Source organism: Pinus tabuliformis, chromosome 6 (genome assembly GCF_031772625.1).
Source record: "Pinus tabuliformis cultivar Carrire ecotype Pingquan chromosome 6, CPIR1, whole genome shotgun sequence".
NCBI lineage: Eukaryota > Viridiplantae > Streptophyta > Pinopsida > Pinales > Pinaceae > Pinus > Pinus tabuliformis.
Window position 1 is genome coordinate 807,492,387 of NC_142292.1, and position 14,547 is coordinate 807,506,933.

A 14,547-nucleotide genomic window follows, 5' to 3' on the forward strand; every position below is an offset into this window, starting at 1 on the left:
CCAATTAACTTTTAAATACTTTTATCAAAGCCATTTGTATGCTCATGTAATAGTGGCAGAGTATTTTTGTTGGAATGCATCATGGTTGGTTCTTGTGTAACAACCATGATTGTTTTGGCATCCAATTAACTTCTAAATACTTTCGACAAAGCCATTTGTATGCTCATGTAATAGTGAATATATTTTGAAGGTAAGTGGGGTTAAGTGGGGTTGTGATATATGAATGTGACAAAGCATGTATGTAAATGTATCTTTCCCCTTAAACGGATGGTTTGGGCAGTTATGTGAAATGGGGAAAGGAAGTGAAGTTTTTCCAAAAATTATTATTCTAACTTTTCAAGGAATTTAATGGTTAAAAGTTAGAAAATATCATAACTTAACTTACCCTTCCAAAAATGGATGAGAGTTGTGCACATGTGGCTGCAAAAACTGTTGTTCGGAGTCTTCTTTACTTGGTTTTGAAAATGGTGGATGAATCATGCATGTCCAGCTGCCACGATTCTGCTCTGAAGCTTCTTCTTCAAGTTATGGATAAAAGATGGCATCCATCTCGTTATTGCTTCTGGCAGCCACGATGACCTTGGCCTACTCCTCCAGGGTGAAATTCTTCCAAGTATAGCTCGGATCGATGTAGTCCCTGTACATCTCCAGGATCTCGTTGTGGCTAACAACCCCAGGGTTTGTGAACTTCCAAATTCCTATCAAATTCCTCTTTGCCATCTATCTAGAAATCGGCAGAAGCTCGTCGAGAATGGTCATGGAATTGGGGATGTTGAAAACCTTTTCATAGCGGGAGATCTTGGTAATGAAGTTGCGAGGGTTCGACAGATCTGAAGAAATGGGCATCCTTACTCGCAGAGTGCACACGTTCTCGAAGTTTTTCAGCAGATCTTCAACCATAGCCTTTGTCTTAGAATAGTAAGATCCCATGAAATTGGGCGTGTCCTCTTCCTTGAATCCGATGCCGCTGCCCAGGAGGTGTTTCTCGTCGTACTCGAAAATGCAACCCGTGGCGTAATTGATGAGAATGAGGCCATGCAGATGGCAAAGATCGGCGATATCTTCGGCACAACCAATTGATTTTTTTTTACCACTCGAACCTGAAATCTCTTCAGAATCCCGGCTGCCGCGGCCTTCATCTGCATGTACGCCATGTTTTTTTCAAACACACCCTCGGCCCGCCATTGAAGGCCGCGAATTTGTACGCAGATTCGTGATTAATCATCACGTGAGAATAGTAACAGCAGGAGCAATAGCTACTTTAATCAATAAGCAAGCGAGGTGGCGCAGTTCTCTTATTCATCTCTCTCCAGGATCGACTCCCCGTAGCACCGCTACGTTTCCTATAGCATGAAAACTAAAACCCCTACGCACGCAACCGAGAAGGCTAAAAATCCACGGCAGACACCAGTAGAGGCAGGGGCGAACGACGTGCTGGAATCAGAGCTAGAGGGACCCTTAGCAAGACGAGGGCTTTCGCTAGGTCCAGCTGGAGCCGGGGTCGGAGCCGCGGCGAAGGGCTCTTTGGGCTCGAGCAACTTGTTCACCATAAAGATCGCAAGGGGCTGGTCGTCAAGCAGAGTGCCTCTGATTGTGGCCTTACTGACACCGGTGTTTAGGATCACCGTATCACCTGAGGAAGACACCGTGAGTACATACTTGCGGGGGAAGGGGCTCGCTATCGTGCTGATGGGGCCATTCGTGGTCTTAAGGGTGCCAAGTGGACTGTAGATGGGCAGCACGTGGAACTCCAACATGGAGACCTGGTCATCACTGGGCAGCTTCTTCAGCAGCTTGCTTGTGGCACCAGTAAAAGCAGGGTCAGTCGAGCAGAACACAGTCAACCCGCCCTGGACGGCGTCCTCGAAGGTCTTGGCGACGCCGGTGGTGGAGATCATGGTGGCGAAGATCTTGCACCCGCCCTTGATCATAACGGCAGTGATGTTCACATCGGAGGGCGCAGGGCTGGCGCCTTCGCCACATTGGTCGTGATCGGCTTACTCACCTCGATGACCGACAGATTGTAGCCCTCCTGCTTCACCGATTTGATGTACGTGGCATCCAGCTTGGCGTCGTGTGCCACGAGGCCAAACCCCACCTTTCCAGCCTTCAGATCTGTAATGTTGATGAAGCCACTGTTGCCTGGGGCCATTCCCGTGATCTGCAAGAGTGTGGTGTTGAGCGTTGTCCCGTTAGTGATCTCGTGGAGCTTCTTGGGATCGAAGAAGTCAAGCACCACATGGAGGCTGAGCACACGCTTGAGGGAGGCCAGATCCAGGCCACTGAGCGCATCCATGTTACTATTACTCAACACCAGAACTGTAATCGTCTGCCGGCTGTTGATCTCGTCTGCCAGCTTCGTCCGCGAGAGATCATGATTGAACTTGCTGTATTCTGGAAATTTGGCCAAGATCGTGATATTGAACGCAGTTGCAGAGCATTGTTGTTGAGCCTCAAACCTGCACCTTCATATACACCCTCTCAGCCTTCCTTTTCCACTTATTGCATCCACCCACCTGCTAAATCATTGCATTATAGTTTAAAAAGAGTTCTTTACATGGTTTTTTGACTATACTTATGACTGTTGTTTGGTTTAGTTTTTTTGTTCATGCAGTTGCAAAAACTTGTCAATTTCCACAGCCAGCACAGGTTTCCGTAGCCAGCACAGGATTCCGTAGCTATTTTGTTAAAAGCTGTGCTACAGGTGTCCTATGAAGAAACGAGCCACATGGGCAAGCTCCAGGTGACAGATACATGGAATGTGTCCCTTCGAAGCAGCCAAATCATCCATGGAAGGTCACGGTCAACGAAGGTCAAAGGTAGAGCCAACCAAAGAGTTCAGTGGTGGCACGTCTCTGTTTTTGAGCACGTGAACGTTACGTGGCACAGTCCTCAGCTCACGAAGACACTAGCACACCTGGAGATCACTTCTGTAACCAGAATCTAACAGCAACCACTCCAGACATTTAATAAACATGATGACAGTTACGCTAGATTTCAGCTGAAGGGATCTACGTGCCCTTGGAAATACAGTCAATAGCGTAGGAGTTAGTTAGATAGTTTCAGCATTTTGTCATTATAAATAACGCGATGATGAACGCTGTAAGGAAGTTTTTTTTCCCTTATGTAAATTCTGAACTGTTGTATTGTCACCCCACTGTTTATACATATTGCTGTTTTAATATATGAGAAGACTTTTCTAAGCTTATTCGTGTGATTACTTGTTGACCGGCTGAAGTGGCAGAGGGCCCCTGCGCGCTGAAGCCTTGTAAATTTTTCCTTTGGTTTTATTATGTTCTTGTATCATTAGCTTGTACATAACACTTCATTTGATGTTTCTTAACTCACTGTTGTTTAGATTTTCACCCCTATTTTCTTATAACTGTCAACTGATCAGTGCTTTTCTGCAGGTTTTCTTAGGCAGCCTGGGAAAATTTTCATCTTTTTGATAACTATTGGCATATGAGATCATCTTGTCCTTCCTGCTAATTTTCATTTTCTGAAGTTCTTTCATTTTCTGAAGTTTAATTTCAGCACTGTCTTTTCCAAGTTTTGATTTGCTTACTTATTTTCTTTGTTACTTAGATATCATACTGCTCATCAATTTATGGTTTCTTTCTATAGTGAAGTGACTCTATTAGCAAGAAATCAGAATATCACTAACTGTAGTGTGATTTAGTTATCATATTGCTTAAACTTATTCATGATTGCTTCCCACAAGGTAGATTGAGCTGAAGGGTAAAGGATCAGAAGAGTTGAAGTAGTGTGATTAGTTTCCTTTCTGCAATTTAATTTCTTGCAACTTAGTTATCATATTGCTTAAACTTATTCATGGTTGCTTCCCACAAGGTAGATTGAGCTGAAGGGTAAAGGACCAGAAGAGTTGAAGTAGTGTGACTAGTTTCTTTTATGCAATTTAATTTCTTTCCATTTAGATAGCATATTGCTTGACTTATTCATGATTACTTCCCACAAGGTAGATTGAGCTGAAGGGTAAAGGATCTGAAGAGTTTGAGTAGTGTGAATTAGTTTCTTTGCTTTTGGTTTGAGTTGCTTTAAGTTCAGTTTTTACTTTCTTTTCATTCAGCAACAAGGATACTGGGCCATTGTCATTAGTTCACTTTTTGATGCATTTACTTTCTCTTAGGAATTGATTTCAGCTTAGCTTTCTTCTTGAGCACTTTCAAGTTTGAGAAAATCACCATAGAAACCACCATCACTATCCATACTTCATACTTCACTTTCACTCTCACCATCACACATTAGGGAAAGATAAATCCAAAAATAAACTAAAAAAAACGACAAAAGATTAAGGAAATGGTTATCTAGTACATATAGTACACTTCACTTCGTCAGTTTACGAACCCCAGATTGACATTATAAATAGAAATTTAGATCACACTAAATTGACCAAACATTTTGGCGCTGTTGCCGGGGAAGTGAAACTAGGTAGCCAATTTCTTTAAAAAAAAAAAGAAAACAAGAAAATTTCAAGGAAGGAAAATTGATAACCTCTCAAAGTATGCTCTCCTCTTGCACTTAGTGTGATCTGGAGGATCAGAAAAGAGAAAGTTATTGGTTTAATAGTTTCTTGAGTATGCTCTCTTCTTGCACCTAGAGTGACCTGGAAGATCAGAAAGAGAATTATTAGCCCGACTTGAAGAAAAATAAAAAATGACATGCATAGAGCAAGAGATTCTAAGGGAAGGTTTTTAGCTATAGCCAAGAGTTCGATTTTTACAACTCCATCTACTTCAAGGAATAGACAAGAGACACCTCCATCATCTCCAACTTACACTCCTAGCCCTAGGATTCCTGGAATTCAAGAGGCAGTAGTTGACTCTCCCACACCTTCCATCGAATCTGAACTAGAAAGAGATCCTTTCCTTCCTTCTACAGAGAGACAAATTATAATTGGAGAAGTAGAATCATCTGAAGAAGAAGAGGGAGAAATTCCTTCTCGTTCACCCTTAGTAGAGGAACCAGGGGACTCTGAAGTCTCCAGGGAAACTAGCATGACAGAGGAAGGAGCAAGTGGATTTGGTAGAGGAGGAGGAGGAAATAATGGAGGAGGTAGAGGTAACATTAGGGGAAATAGGGATGGAGATAACTCATTCGGATTTCCTATAGTCGATGAGGACTCCCGAGCCACAATGAAAAACATCTCACCATCTGTCCTCCCAAACTTTCATGGGTTAAGAAATGAGGACCCTGAAACATTTCTATTTGAGTTTGAGGTCTTGTGTCGAACTTATGATTATCTGGAAGACTCTCAAAAACTCAAACTGTTTCCTTCTGTTAGCTTCCTGCTGCAGTAGGTTAATCATCTTTCATGATCGACAGTTTTACATGCCAAATATGTCGTGCTATGCATGCTGCAATGCTCCATATTTACTACAGATGGCCAGATAGTATCCATGAGAGCAGGCTGGGCCACTGCTGTGTTCCCGTTTTGATAAAGCAATCCATTTTTGCTTTGAGGCAGTTTTTTTTAGTTGGAGTTGCTCAGGCTGGAGTTCACTAACATCTTTCTTATTATATAGCTCCCTATTTGTTTTTCCCTTCCCCTATTAAAATCATATAGATAAATCCCCTATGTAAATACCCCTCCCTGGCAATATAGCCATATTTTTCTAAGTCAGGGAAATCTCAGTCCATCTGGGACTGTTTTTAGCCCATCCGCGTCATTTAGGAACTGGTTTGACATCTGGTCAGCCAGCAACCTCCCCCTTAAAACCCCTCAAACCCCCAAAAACCCACATTCCGCCCCTAACCCCAAAGTCCCTGTACACAGACATTAATCCGCGCCTTCATTTAACCCATAAACCTTCTTTCCGAAAGTTTACAACCCACTCCCCCGCGCATTATCAAATTCAGGATATTCCTGCGAATATTCCCCGCACTAACCCTCCGTCACCTCGCATTAACCGCCAGCCGTTGGATCGCCCGCCCCACAGATCTACGGTGGGCGGGCCTCCCCTTCCCCGACCTGCCCGAAGGTTAACGTCCGGGAGTTCGGCGGTTTTCCCGCCGTACTCCCGCCACGCGTCACCTCCTGGGCTGTGGCAGAGCCCCCTCCCCCGAAACCACCATCCCCCATAAGCGGTGCGCCATTTACCGCTTACCGCCCTGCCAGGTGACGTCACCCCCCCTGCACAGTCATGTCCACGTCACCTCCCTTGTACAGTCACCTGCCTGCGTGGCCTCCTGCCATGTCACTGCCACGTATCCCGCCACCGTACCTGCCATGTCATCGACCGTACGTGATGACGTCATCTCGCCACGTCACCCGCCGTACAATGCTGACGTCATCAGCCCTTTTTTGACGCAGAGGCGCGAAAATCGCACTTCGGAGCCCCGGAATCAAATTCTGAGGCAGTTTTTGATGAGCGATTTGTGCCATCGCAGGATTTTTTGGGCCAGAGGGAATCTTCAGGGAATCTTCAAGGAATCTTCGCCCCATACGGCCCCAGGAAGCCCGAAAAGGCGCAGAAATGATCCATTTTCGTCACAGGACATATCAAAATGATCAGAGGAGAATTCCAGATGATACAGAGGCCGAGCAGCGGCCATTTACTGGTGATTAGACACACAACACAGCAGATCAGCAGCCCAGATTTGTCAGAGAGTATCAGTGGAAGAAAGGACGCCAGAAAGGATCAGTCATGATTTTGTAGGGGCTCGAGGCACCTGAAGCATTGATGAAGCCCCCAGAAAATCAAAATCGACAAGCATCAGCCCATCCTTGCCTTCAAATCACTGTCAAAACATTTAAAGCACCAGGACAACAAGGAAGCAGAGACCATACCCATTCATTGCAGAAATTACTGCAGCAAGCCACCGAGGACAGCAGCATTCATACAGTTTTGACACATCGGCCCTGAGCACGGCCCGAGACATTCTTTGCATTTATTTTTAGATAGACTTAGGACAAGTAGTCATTCTTATGACCTATATAGGTCAAAAATGTAATAAAGGAAACTCTGCAGAGAGTTTTGCCCTATATATACCACACTCTGTATAGTTTTAAGTGTGGGTTAATTGGTATTTTTCACTAGAGACTCGCTGTGTATACCTGAATCTTTCTGTAATCAAAGATTGCTTAAAGCTTGGAGCAGAACTGTCTGTTGTTGATGAATGTGTTGAAGAGTTGGATATGGAATTCCTGCGCTGCGGCCTGAAGCAATAAGTGCCTCTCATCTCTGTTTATGTGTTTGCCATTATCTAAATAGCAGGAAAAAAGAATAGCTTAGAATTAGTTAACTACTCTCTATGCTCAATTCCTGCTGTTTCTTGATGTTTTCTTCTAAACGAATTGGTTATGAACATTGAATTCCGTTTGGCTCATGTTTACCCCAGTTCACCTGTGTTGGCCAATTATCTAGGAATTCTTAACTGCTCCTAGGTAGCGCCTTGTTACCCCTTTGCTAATCTGTTGGAGAGATTCTTAACTGCCTCTCTTTCTTTAGCATTCTTGCCATCCCTTGAATCTGAAAGTTGCTTCTGCCTCAGTTACCTTGCTCCATTTTCCCCTCTCTGTGTTTAAGGAAAAACAACAGCAGTTCCTCTCCTCGACTCCACGCCCAATGGTTTGAAACATTCAGACTATACTCAGCCTCTCTACAAATCATAAAGAGAGAGCCCTCTCTGACCGCAGGCAGGCTAGGGCCTACTGTCCAAAGTTGGTTTGTGGTTACCTCGGCCGTATCCCTTTGGGAGTTAAAAGGGACAACCTGAGTGATAACATAATGGCGACTCCACTGGGGACATGTATCATATGTTTATTAGTGAAAATCCTCAATTTTGACCAGTTCGCCTCGTTTTCTGGAGAAAGTGTTCCTTTTCTTCAGGGTTTTTCATGTTCAGCTCTGATCTGTGATGGTGGACAGAGATCAGGCACTTTAAGGTTATAGCGTCCACCTGGCGACTCCACTTCATCCTCATAATAAAGTCTCCGCTGGAGAAATGAACCCGAATGAATAGAATAAGCAGATCAGGCTCTCGACTTGGACTATCGTCCAAGAGACCATGTTCTTTTCTCTTGCACCAAATTTTGCTGTGTATATTGTATTTTAAAAGCGATTTTATGTCAGGTTTTTGTGTTTTGCCTTTGGAAGAGATTGTTGAAAAGCCCCCTTGCACATCAGAGCAGCAATTGCTGTTGAAGATCATCATACAGTCAAGGAGGAAACAAAAATGGAGCCATTGAATATCAGATTGAGGAAGACCCTGAAGCAGAAGCATATGACCAGATCATCAAAATGGATCCCCTGCCTCTTGGTTTTCAGCCGTCTGACTCATTCAAAGAAGAAGAAGACCAGCAGCCCGCACGGATCAGTCCGGCCCTATTTGAGCCAGATTGTAATAAAGGCACCTCTGCAAGAGCTGAATGACCTATCTGCTGGCACGCAGAATAATGAAAGAGATCAGTGCACGTCACCATCAATAGGCTGCAAGGCTCAGTATCGAGTTGACAATGATCTCCCAATTCCAAAGCATGGTAGTGATCCTGAACCTTTGTACAGTTCTTTTATTTCGGCCAAAAGTTGTATATGTATGTATAGCACAGTTTTGTACAGTATTTTGAACACCCCAAAGGAGATCAGTAGCTTCCTGATCTTCTCAAAGATTGATAAAGCCATAACAAATTGTAAAATCTCAATTGGTATCATTAGCAAGCATAAGCAGCAAAACCCACTCATGTTATTATTACTCAAGTGGCTGCATTAGTTAAACAGCAAAATAAGTGCTGGATAGGGTAGGTAGGTATTTTGCAGAACACAGTACCAAATGAATACAAGGCAGTCTGACCTGCTGTTCTTGACTTTTCACAAGGAAAAGCCATCCCCAAGTGGAGCCACTGTTAGCCTCCTGCTGCAGCAGGTTAATCATCTTTCATGATCGACAGTTTTACATGCCAAATATGTCGTGCTATGCATGCTGCAATGCTCCATATTTACTACAGATGGCCAGATAGTATCCATGAGAGCAGGCTGGGCCACTGCTGTGTTCCCGTTTTGATAAAGCAATCCATTTTTGCTTTGAGGCAGTTTTTTTTAGTTGGAGGTACTCAGGCTGGAGTTCACTAACATCTTTCTTATTATATAGCTCCCTATTTGTTTTTCCCTTCCCCTATTAAAATCATATAGATAAATCCCCTATGTAAATACCCCTCCCTGGCAATATAGCCATATTTTTCTAAGTCAGGGAAATCTCAGTCCATCTGGGACTGTTTTTAGCCCATCAGCGTCATTTAGGAACTAGTTTGACATCTAGTCAGCCAGCAACCTCCCCCTTAAAACCCCTCAAACCCCCAAAAACCCACTGTTACACAGTAATTTCTCACTGCCTTCCTGTCAGTCACCCTGCTGTGCCAATCACTAAGCTTCATGCCTTCTGAACTGGCCCAAAAAACCCATTTTTCTATAGTTTTGTTCATCAACGCGTCTGTTTGGACAATACCCGCGATGACTGGCGCTCCATAGTGTATCCCGCGCGCTGCCAGCTCGGAAGGACATCACTTTTCCGCGTTGGTAGCCAGCGCGCCTTTCCCGTGTTCTTCCGCGCTGACATGACTGTCCTAGTTATGTGAACGCGGCGACATCGCGTCAGTTGCCTCATAATCCGCGCTGATCCAGTTTGGGCGAATTTGTTCAAACAACCAGCCTTCCAGATAACTCCAGGCTTGGTTGTTAGCTTTGTGAATGTCGACTCCCTTCTATGGCATGTCTGTTCGACCCTTTGCAACCATTTCCCTCAAGGATAAGCTCATCCTTCCACCCTTTTAGGAGGCTCCTTCTCCTATATAAACTCTCACCATTACCATGAGCAGCTAGTTAGACTTAGCTTGGAATAGCTTGGATTGTACAGAGCTTGTAGTGCTCAGATTGCTGCTATAGGTTTGGTGTGCTAGGTGTGGAAGTGATTGATTGCTTAGGGAAGGTTGTTTGGTACTATTTGTGTGAGAGAGAGAGTTGTTTGTCTTGGGAGAATCATCCTCAAAGGTGAATGCTTGAGATACATGCTGACTGGCCCCTCCTGAGAAGGTTACCGACGTCAGAACATTTGGTTGTACTCTTCTCTATTCTAATTAATAATAGATGACTGCTATTATTGTTCCATTCTCATTTGTCTATGTAATGGTTAAATGTGAATTACATCTTTTCTGACTGATGTATGGTTGCTTTTACTAGATTTCACGCTTGTATTTGTTTCCCCTTCGTGTGTGCAGGTATCTATTCGCGGAGATCGCGGAGGATTGTGACCAGCCGAAGCGGAGGAGCGAAGGCAACATCTCTTCGTCAAACGACAGCGCAGGAATCCAAGTAGGTGCTCTTTACCTCTTGTTTAATTGTAATTAGGAACATGCGTAGCAGCATTGTGTGATTGTTGCTAGACCCCTGCTGGGCTAGTAGGGATCGCCTCTATCCGTAGAGGGGATTTACCTCTCCAACACCCACATTCCGCCCCTAACCCCAAAGTCCCTGTACACAGACATTAATCCGCGCCTTCATTTAACCCATAAACCTTCTTTCCGAAAGTTTACAACCCACTCCCCCGCGCATTATCAAATTCGGGATATTCCTGCGAATATTCCCCGCACTAACCCGCCGTCACCTCGCATTAACCACCTGCCGTTGGATCGCCCTCCCCACAGATCTACGGTGGGCGGGCCTCCCCTTCCCTGACCTGCCCGAAGGTTAACGTCCGGGAGTTCGGCAGTTTTCCCGCCGTACTCCCGCCACGCATCACCTCCTGGGCTGTGGCGGAGCCCCCTCCCCCGAAACCACCATCCTCCATAAGCGGTGCGCCATTTACCGCTTACCGCCCTGCCAGGTGACGTCACCCCCCCTGCACAGTCATGTCCACGTCACCTCCCTTGTACAGTCACCCGCCTGCATGGCCTCCTGCCACATCACTTCCACGTGTCCCGCCACCGTACCTGCCACATCATCGACCGTACGTGATGACGTCATCCCGCCACGTCACCCGCCGTACAATGCTGATGTCATCAGCTCTTTTTTGACGCAGAGGTGCGAAAATCGTACTTCGGAGCCCCGGAATCAAATTCTGAGGCAGTTTTTGATGAGCGATTTGCGCCATCGCAGGATTTTTTGGGCCAGAGGGAATCTTCAGGGAATCTTCAAGGAATCTTCGCCCCATACGGCCCCAGGAAGACCGAAAAGGCGCAGAAATGATCCATTTTCGTCACAGGATATATCAAAATGATCAGAGGAGAATTCCAGATGATACAGAGGCCGAGCAGCGGCCATTTACTGGTGATTAGACACACAGCACAGCAGATCAGAAGCCCAGATTTGTCAGAGAGTATCAGTGGAAAAAAGGACGCCAGAAAGGATCAGTCATGATTTTGTAGGGGCTCGAGGCACCTGAAGCATTGATGAAGCCCCCAGAAAATCAAAATCGACAAGCATCAGCCCATCCTTGCCTTCAAATCACTGTCAAAACATTTAAAGCACCAGGACATCAAGGAAGCAGAGACCATACCCATTCATTGCAGAAATTACTGCAGCAAGGCACCGAGGACAGCAGCATTCATACAGTTTTGACACATCGGCCCTGAGCACGGCCCGAGACATTCTTTGCATTTATTTTTAGATATACTTAGGACAAGTAGTCATTCTTATGACCTAATTAGGTCAAAAATGTAATAAAGGAAACTCTGCAGAGAGTTTTGCCCTATATATACCACACTCTGTATAGTTTTAAGTGTGGGTTAATTGGTATTTTTCACTAGAGACTCGCTGTGTATACCTGAATCTTTCTGTAATCAAAGATTGCTTAAAGCTTGGAGTAGAACTGTCTGTTGTTGATGAATGTGTTGAAGAGTTGGATATGGAATTCCTGCGCTGCGGCCTGAATCAATAAGTGCCTCTCATCTCTGTTTATGTGTTTGCCATTATCTAAATAGCAGGAAAAAAGAATAGCTTAGAATTAGTTAACTACTCTCTATGCTCAATTCCTGCTGTTTCTTGATGTTTTCTTCTAAACGAATTGGTTATGAACATTGAATTCCGTTTGGCTCATGTTTACCCCGGTTTGCCTGTGTTGGCCAATTATCTAGGAATTCTTAACTGCTCCTAGGTAGCGCCTTGTTACCCCTTTGCTAATCTGTTGGAGAGATTCTTAACTGCCTCTCTTTCTTTAGCATTCTTTCCATCCCTTGAATCTGAAAGTTGCTTCTGCCTTAGTTACCTTGCTCCATTTTCCCCTCTCTATGTTTAAGGAAAAACAACAGCAGTTCCTCTCCTCGACTCCATGCCCAATGGTTTGAAACATTCAGACTATACTCAGCCTCTCTACCTGAAAGTATCTGTTTTCCCGCCAAAACTCAATCAAAACCCCTGTGTAGCATATCTAGCCTAAAATCACCCCTTTCAAACAAAGATAAATCATAAAGAGAGAGCCCTCTCTGACCGCAGACAGGCTAGGGCCTGCGGTCCAAAGTTGGTTTGTGGTTACCTCGGCCGTATCCCTTTGGGAGTCAAAAGGGACAACCTGAGTGATAACACCCTCAACATTGAAAGGAGCAGCCTTGAAATAGTTCATGGGATTACTCACTCAATCCATTAGGACTTGGAATGATATGAAACAAACATTTTTGGATAGGGACCTGGACTATTGTATGCCCACCAATCACAAGGATGAGGTATTCAAAATGGTGCAAAGAGAAGATGAAAACTTGGAGGATTTACTTGAAAGATTCCAATACAACCTGAAAAGAGCAAAAATGAGTAACTTAGATGAGGAGACCTTGAAAGCCCTTCTATTAAAAGCCATTAGAGATGAATGGATAGATATTTTGAACATGATGGGGAAAGGAGACATATCTCAACTTCCACTTCATGATATAGCAGAGTTATGTGTCCATCTCTCAAGGGGGAAATCTAAAACTCAAAAAGGGCCTAGAGATCCTTCTCTCATCAGAGCAAACAAATCTGCAACTGGATCAGTAAGTAGGGCTGAGATTAGCAACATGCTTGATGAATTCAAGACTGACATCTTAGGGAGTCTTAGTGAGCAACTAGACACTCTTAAGATTCACAATAAGTAGAAAGCAGAAGCTGAGGCTTTGGCCATCTTTTGCCCAAAGTGTAGAAAGAAACATGCTCTAAGGGAATGTCCCTTGGATGCAAAAGTTGTAGAAACATGTGTAATTTTTTCAGAGGATCATGAGACCAAGGATTGTCCTTCAATTCCTGGGCTCAAAGCTGTCCTTCAAGAAGATCCAAATACAATCGAGTCTCTCTGTTTTTTTGCAAGGAGACCTTGGCAGGGGCAACAAAATCAAGGGTTTAACAACTCTATGAATTTTCAACCCCCACCAAATTGGAATCCTTGGAAACAACCTTGGTCCCAACCTCAAAATCCTTTTCAATCATGGGTACAAGGTATGCAAAATCCTTATGGGAGATTTGCTCAATTTTATCAATATCCTCCATCTTTTCAAAACCAACAAGCTCCACAACTTCCAAATCAAAACCCACAACTATCATTGCCATTTCCACAACAACAACAACCTTCTCAATAGAATCCAAATTCTCAACTCTTGCTTCCATTCCAACAAAAGTCAAATCAACTTCCTTCTCAGCCATTGCCAAACCCCAATAACAAAAACCCTCAAAATGCTTACATGATGGAAGGTCAACAATTTCCTGCCTATATGATTGTTCCTCTCAATGATGTACAACTCAGATTAGGTAGAGTCCTAGATAAGCCTTCTATAGATGCTCAAAAGCAAAGCATTTCTGAGGAAGATTCTCTTGAAGCCAATAAGGGTTCTGAAGCATCTCTTCAAAACCCAAGCACTCAAAAAGAAAAAGAAAAAGAGTTAACCCCCACAACTCCTATAGTTGAGCAACCTGCATCTTCATTCACACCTCCTTTTCCTGAAAGATTACAAATTGACAAAGGGGTAGAAAAACAAATCTTGTTGCCTAACTATGATTTTCTAGATGAATTGAAGAATGTCTGTATCAAGATTCCCTTGTTACAAGCCATTAAAGAGATTCCTATTCTAGCAAAAACAATAAAGGAGTTGAGTCTTAAAATACCAGGAAGGAAACAAAGAGATACAAGAAGAATCCACCTGGTAGGAAAAATTGCAGATATCACGATGGGAAAAATTACTATGCAGAAGTATGTAGATCCCGATAGTCCAATTGTCAAAACACATATCAATGGGGTAGAAATACCAAATACTTTGATTGATTTAGGGGCTGCTATCAACATCATGAGTAGACAGACTATGGAATAGCTAAAACTTCCTAATCTTCTTTTTACACCTACTTTATTGCAACTTGCAGATCGATCAATTATTAAACCAGATGGTGTATTAGAAGACATTTCAGTCTCCTTAGACTCTTGGGAATATCCAGTAGATTTCATGATTTTAACTCCCAAGAGTAATTTAGGAGGACATCCTCTCATCTTAGGAAGACCTTGGCTAGCCACAGCTGATGCTTTTATCAGTTGTAGGTCTAGGGATATGTATATTTCTGATGGTAATTCGACAAAGAAGTTCAA

General features: G+C 43.9%; 2 pseudogenes; both read right to left on the reverse strand.

Annotated features, from left to right (window-relative positions):
- Positions 1–525: 525 nt before the first annotated feature.
- On the reverse strand, positions 526–1,225 carry LOC149261264 (bifunctional dTDP-4-dehydrorhamnose 3,5-epimerase/dTDP-4-dehydrorhamnose reductase pseudogene; annotated as a pseudogene).
- Positions 1,226–1,343: 118 nt separating this feature from the next.
- On the reverse strand, positions 1,344–6,865 carry LOC149261265 (fasciclin-like arabinogalactan protein 10; annotated as a pseudogene).
- Positions 6,866–14,547: the final 7,682 nt, after the last annotated feature.